At 36.2% G+C, this 6,527-nt stretch overlaps 1 pseudogene; it reads right to left on the bottom strand.

Annotated features, from left to right (window-relative positions):
- Positions 1 to 207: 207 nt before the first annotated feature.
- LOC107737707 (taste receptor type 1 member 1-like) lies at positions 208 to 5,597 on the bottom strand (annotated as a pseudogene).
- Positions 5,598 to 6,527: the final 930 nt, after the last annotated feature.

Below are 6,527 nucleotides of genomic sequence, written 5' to 3' on the forward strand. Positions count from 1 at the left end.
CTGCCCTTTCGGTAGCCAACACAATTAGGCTTTCTCTGTCATTCTGCCCACTGGCTACGCATATGCCAAGCACTCACAGTCCAGAGACAATTAGAGTATCGGCTGCTTCTAAAAGACTGAAACTGGGATTATGTTGCTCTGTATTGTTAATAGTCTCAACTGGATTATCCTACTGTTGAGAGACATAGTAGAAAGTCTTATTTGCTTTCACTGCTTGGACATGGTGTACATTTGAATGCAGTTTTGGAAGTGAGCTGTTGTATTCAACTGGGGCTTTTTTTTCCACTTTTTTTTTTAACAAAAAGTAGCCGCCGAGTATCCCTAGCACACTAAACAGGATGGCACCTACGTTTAGGGCCATGGCGAAGCTCCCTCTGGAAATGCAGTAAGCTGTGAAGAACGTGATCCAAGAAATCATATATATCATGAGACTAAATGTAATGCATTTGGCCTCATTATAATTGGCCGGCAGATCTTTTCCCATGTAGCTCAGGCAGAAACAAATTAAGCTCAACACACACAAAAATGAGCTCGGCGAAGGCCCCGAGAGACAGAGTCTTACTGCACTCCAGAATAATGCTGTCACTGTAGAAGTCATAGTCCCGAGATGGAAAGGGAGGGTCGAGGAGCATGCGAAGAAGAGAGATGAAGACCTCCACCACTGTCGTGATGAAGATGAACATCTCAGGGCCTCGATTCTTAGCCCAGGTCTCATAGGATCTTGGCAGCTTGGAGGACCACTTAAATATACAAACCACCTGAAAAGAGAGAGATTTGTGTCATATATGAGAACTGATGAGGATGAAAGTTATTTATTAAGAATGCACAATATAGATATATCATATTAGTTATTGGCAAACATTGGATATTTAATTGCTCATGCTCATTTCCCCTATTTTCACCATTAGATTACCTTTGTTGTCATCTAACACTCCCTTAAATTTAATCTTTAAAAATACCAATAATTTAATAACTCTGTCATCTCAAAATTAATATCCATTTTTCACACTGCACATTATAATGTTGTAATGCCTAAATTCACTTAGCATTTAAAACCACTGCTTTTAGTTTTTGGTTATAATGTGAAAAATTATTACTGTATTTTACTACTGTTTATCCCGAATATTTAAGATAAACTTGATCACAATGAGCATAAGCAAATATTCTTTTCTTATTTTTGAACAGTACATAAACCGTTTCATCTAGTGTTATTTTATTGTTGTTTAAATACTATTATAGTATTAATTTATATTTTATATTTTCAGTTTTCATAAAATTTTGGTAATTTGATGTGCTCTTGACAAGACTTGAATTTTAAAAAATATTTCTATTAACATTTCAGTTTTAGTAATTTTAGTACTTCAACTTACTTTATTTCAGTTATTAGCCATAGTAACATTTCTAATTTTCATTTTTCATCTAATATTTATATTTTACTTTATTTCAATTAATAAAAATTTATTTTAAAATTTTAGTAATTTGATGTGCTCTTGACAAGACTTGAATTTTAAAAAATATTTCTATTAACATTTCAGTTTTAGTAATTTTAGTACTTCAACTTACTTTATTTCAGTTATTAGCCATAGTAACATTTCTAATTTTCATTTTTCATCTAATATTTATATTTTACTTTATTTCAATTAATAAAAATTTATTTTAAAATTTTAATCAATTTAGTTTTCATTAACACTGGTTTCACCAACTATAAATCTCACAAACATCTTATTGAAACATGTTTTGCTTGAAAAGCTATCTTTCATTTGTTAAATATTTTGTTATATAACGTACAGCTATTAACCTCTTAATAGATATTAACCTCTACTACATTGTCAAATAGAGAGCTCTATACACCTGAAAAGAGCGCACGGTCACACACGGTGAAGCTGATAATGAAGAGGGGCTGTTTGAGGAGGCAGCCGATGTGGGAGGGTCTGCTGAAGTGGCACAGCGTGCTGCAGGAGGCCACGGTCAGAGACGCCAGCATCAGCAGACAGGTCTTCCCTCTGGCCGACTTCACCACAGGGGTACTGAGGTTGAACAGGAAGATGACAGCCGTGCCAAGGGTGAGAAACAGGGTCGCCCCCAGGTATATGAGCAGGGCTGTAGTGAGCGGAGCGCCCCATGGCAGGTACAGCTCGGCTCTCTTCTTACATGTCTCACGCTCTGCTTCAGACCAGTAGTCTCTGGCACACGCCTGGCAGAAAGTGTAACCTATGAGAACATATGAAGTCAAGTTAGTATAAGATGCATTTAAAATGTTTCATACTGAGGCTACATTACAGAATTTAAAGGGATAGTTCACCTAAAAATATAAATTCTGTCATTAATTACTCAGCCTCATGTCGTTCCAAATAGGGTCACAAAGCTCTCGGATTTAATTAAAAATATCTTAATTTGCGTTCCGAAGATGAACGAAGGTCTTAGGGGTTTGGAACGACATGAGGGTGAGTATGGAGGGTGAGGGTGAGGATAAAGAAAGTGTGCCATCTGCTGGATATACTGTGTACAACATCCTACGTGTTTCCTCCATTGAACAACCTTATGCACTAGCACTTTTTAATTCTATAATATTTGGAGTGTTTTCGAACTTGTTTTGTTGAGGAAGGTGGCAGCAGGGCATGCCATGCAGTCAAAGCAACACTTATGCTGTCCGGTCATGAGCTTTCTGTGTCCGTAAGGACACTCTGGAGAACACAATGACTCAGGAACCTAGACAGAATAATAATAATAATTATTATTATTACTACTATTTCTGGCACCATATGTGAATTATTTCCCTTCTTTATTACATTAATTACATTTTTATCATAATTATTATTATTTTATTATTCATTTATTTTTGTCACTGCTTTTGTTGTGTAGATACTGATGCAGATGGAAAGCTATTTGGAAGCAAGTACACTTCAAAAGTTTGGGACAGTAATATTTTTAATGTTTTTATCCAAAGTCTCTCCAAGTGCTCACTAAGGGTGCAGTTATTTGATCAAAAATACAGTTAAACAGTAATAGTTTGAAATATTATAATTTAAAATAACTTTTCTATTTTAATATACTTTAAAATATAATTTATTTCTGTGATACAAGAAATTAATTTTTAGTAGCCAGTTGTATTCCAGTCTTTTTATTTTATTTTATGAATGAATGAATGAATGATAAATTAGAAAAGTTTTTTTCCCCATTTTCCCCACTCTTATGATAGGGCATGGTGGAGCCAACTTTTACCACGGGCCCGTCTGATTTAAAGTGTCCTTGCTGAATAAATCGATTCATTTCTTTAAATTCCTTAAAAACAAAAAAGAAAAATGTACTGATCCCAAACTTTTGAATGGTACTGTAAGTAGTTTGTTATGCAGTACATAAGGAAAATAAAAGGAAACGCATATAAGGAAATAAACTTACATTGGTTACAGTAGTCACTTGACCTGTCCATTTAATCAGAGAGGCATCTAATTGAAGTTCAGTCGGACCTGGAGTGTAATTTCCCACCACCTTAAGTGACCACTGGCCATCCGTCCATACCCACATCACTATATCATAACCTGTAGGAGGGTCTTCATTCTAATCAAAGTAAAATAATGTATTTCGAATTGAAAACTGAACTTGTTTTAGCTGATGAAATACCTGTGGGATTCAAAGAAAGTAATTTCATTAATAGTTGCAAATGTGCTATAATACAGTATTTCACCTCCCATGGCTGCACGTTATATTTCTAACACAGTCCAGAGTCACAATGCAGGATGTTGTGCAGCGCATGAGCCACCGTGTAGACGGCCTTATACACATTAAAGGAGGAAACAACGTCATACTGCAACATAGAAAAGCCTTGAATCGCTATTTCATAAAGCTTTGTATTTTGCATACATGGGACACTGTGGCTGAATGGGCTGTTGAGACCAATGTCTTTAAGCCTGGGCACAGAAAGCCTTTCAAAATCTTCAAAACCACTGAATTCAGTATATTGGACTGTGACACCGAGGACAGTCCCTATCGTACTGATCCCTGGATACTACTCACTGTTGACGCCACCGACCAATCCTCTGTCCCAATCCACACTTTTCCTGTCACGTTTTGGTCGATAACAAAAGGAAAGAAGCCAGCGGCCCGCCTCTTATTGGCAAAGACAACTATAGTGTTGACTTTGGTTTTGAGGATGTTTTTGACCATGTCTTGCATGTATTGCTTCGTCTTGTCAGTTACAGCGGGTATCTCGGCTTGATATGCAATACATAAATCGTAAAGCGACGCTTGCTGGGATAAGCCTTGCATTCCCTGTATACCGTATGAATAGTCACTACCGAGAAGAGCGATCCAAGTCCAGTTAAATCTGACGAGGATTTGTATCATTGCGCTGACTTGGTTTTTGTCACTGGGAATGGTGCGGAAGAAAGCTGGATAGAGGATCTTGTTGCTCAGCAATTCATTTGATGCCTCGTAGGAGATCTACAAATACCAAAAAAAAAAAAAAAATGGAAAATTAAAATGGTATGAAGAAAAACACATATACATGTACTTACTTATATATAGAAACATATAAATACAAATATAGATAACTAAAAATGGTGGAAAATGGGGGAAGGCTGACAAAAAAAATCTGAATTAAAAATAATCATTTTAAATTCATAAAATTATATATGTATTTTTCTAAAATATTTATTTTTTAAATGTATATATTTTTAATTAATTAAAAAAATTAATATATATATCATATAAATACAGAATATATATATCCCATCGGACGTTTTTAATTTTTTCTATTTATATATCCTGTGTATATATATAAAATAAATTTAAAATATATTCATTTTAAATAGAAATATCTTTGAAATACGCATAAAACCTGGTTTGATTACAGTGTAGGCTAACTGCTATTAAAAATCTAATTTATTATTTAGATGATAACCTGATGGTGATAAATCGAGTGACTGCTGTTGTGATCATGCCATACCTGAGGGACCAGGAATGCACCAAGAGCAGCGGCTGGTGTGAAAGAGTAGGAACTGCTGTCAGGACCGATGATGGCCACAGCACGGCTGTCCACAAATGAACTGTCGTCCTGCTGGGCCAGCAGATCCAGGGTGGCCAGATTGCTGGCTGGGAGGGAGCAGAAATCATATGTCCGGTAGCCCAGCGTAACCCCTGGAAGGAGTTGCTTATTCTGGGTGCTGTTGTTAATTTCATCCATGGCATATCTGAAGGCCTGCACCAGATGATAGCCATTCTTATTGGTCAAGCCTCTGGAAACAAAATTGAAGACAAGAAGTGTTCTGCAAAGTATGGTAAATAATAATAAATCTCTGTTTGTTTGGAAGACCCCATACATGTTTTCACTGATCAAAAAAGACAAAAATACATACCTGTAGAAAACACTGACATGATCACAGACAAGTGGAATATGCAAAGTACAATAAAATGACATATCAGATTTCATATTCTTACTGTGTGCAGTCAGTCAGGTAAGGTGTCGGTGGGACGGTGGAATCTGAATTATGGAGAGGGAACCAGCCAGAGATTATATAATCTCCTTGAAGGTGGAGCCCTTCACTGTCAATATAGCTCAAGAGACAGAGAAACACAAACCAGACCAGCATCTTACCCATTCTACCTCTGTTATGCGCTATTCAGAAACATAAGAGCTTTTAAACACTCTCTTCTCACCAGCCCACTGTTTCTCCATACTCTGTTGGTGGCAAGGATTTGCATGCTGTGTAATTACCACGGAGAGATGCATTTGCCTGAAATTTGTTACCAAAGTGTTTAGGTGTTTGAATGACTAGTGCAATTGTAAATACTGGAGTCTGTATATTGTAACTAATATTTATGTCTCTTCATTAGATATATGTGGTGTTCGGGTCCTTTTTGCTCTGAAAATTTTTTCTTTTTCCTAATGAGTGATTTATAAGCAATTTTTTGAGGGAGTGCCTTTTTTGCTCTGTAACCTCATAAGTGTGATAGGGTTCTGAACACAACACAAGGGTTTAAGCAATATCAACAACAACAGCAATAGTGCTGTTACACATCCATTCTCATATTCAGTTAAGCTAAGACTGTTCTTTTAACAGTTCAGTAAACAAGGCATTAATGCTGATTAACTTTTAACATTTTAGAGCCAATAGTGCAAGCTACTTTCTATATTTTTGCTCCCTTAACAAAAAAAAAAAAAGCAAACCGATCAGCCTTACCGAGCAACACAGCATGCAGTGACTATTTAGTTTCGGAATGAATTTATTTACAAATGATTCAAGGATGTATAACGCTAAAAAGATAAATGTTTGGGACAGATTTTATTCATAATGTGAGATGTCTTATTTTTGGACCTTCCGGCCCGCCATAAGCCAGCACAGCACATTGCAACCAGCAACCTGAATGAACAAGTGTTTTTGAAGAATCGAATGAGTAAATGATTCACTCGTTTAGAAAGACTCGCTTATCGCCTCCTATTGGTGTAACGAAGTAACGCTTTTGTAATGCTTCAAACTATTATTTTATTACGTGTCCATATTGTGCTGTCTAACAGGAGAAGCATGACA

The sequence above is a fragment of the Sinocyclocheilus rhinocerous genome, unplaced genomic scaffold (assembly GCF_001515625.1).
Source record: "Sinocyclocheilus rhinocerous isolate Xijiao unplaced genomic scaffold, SAMN03320098_v1.1 scaffold72, whole genome shotgun sequence".
Taxonomy (NCBI): Eukaryota; Metazoa; Chordata; class Actinopteri; order Cypriniformes; family Cyprinidae; genus Sinocyclocheilus; species Sinocyclocheilus rhinocerous.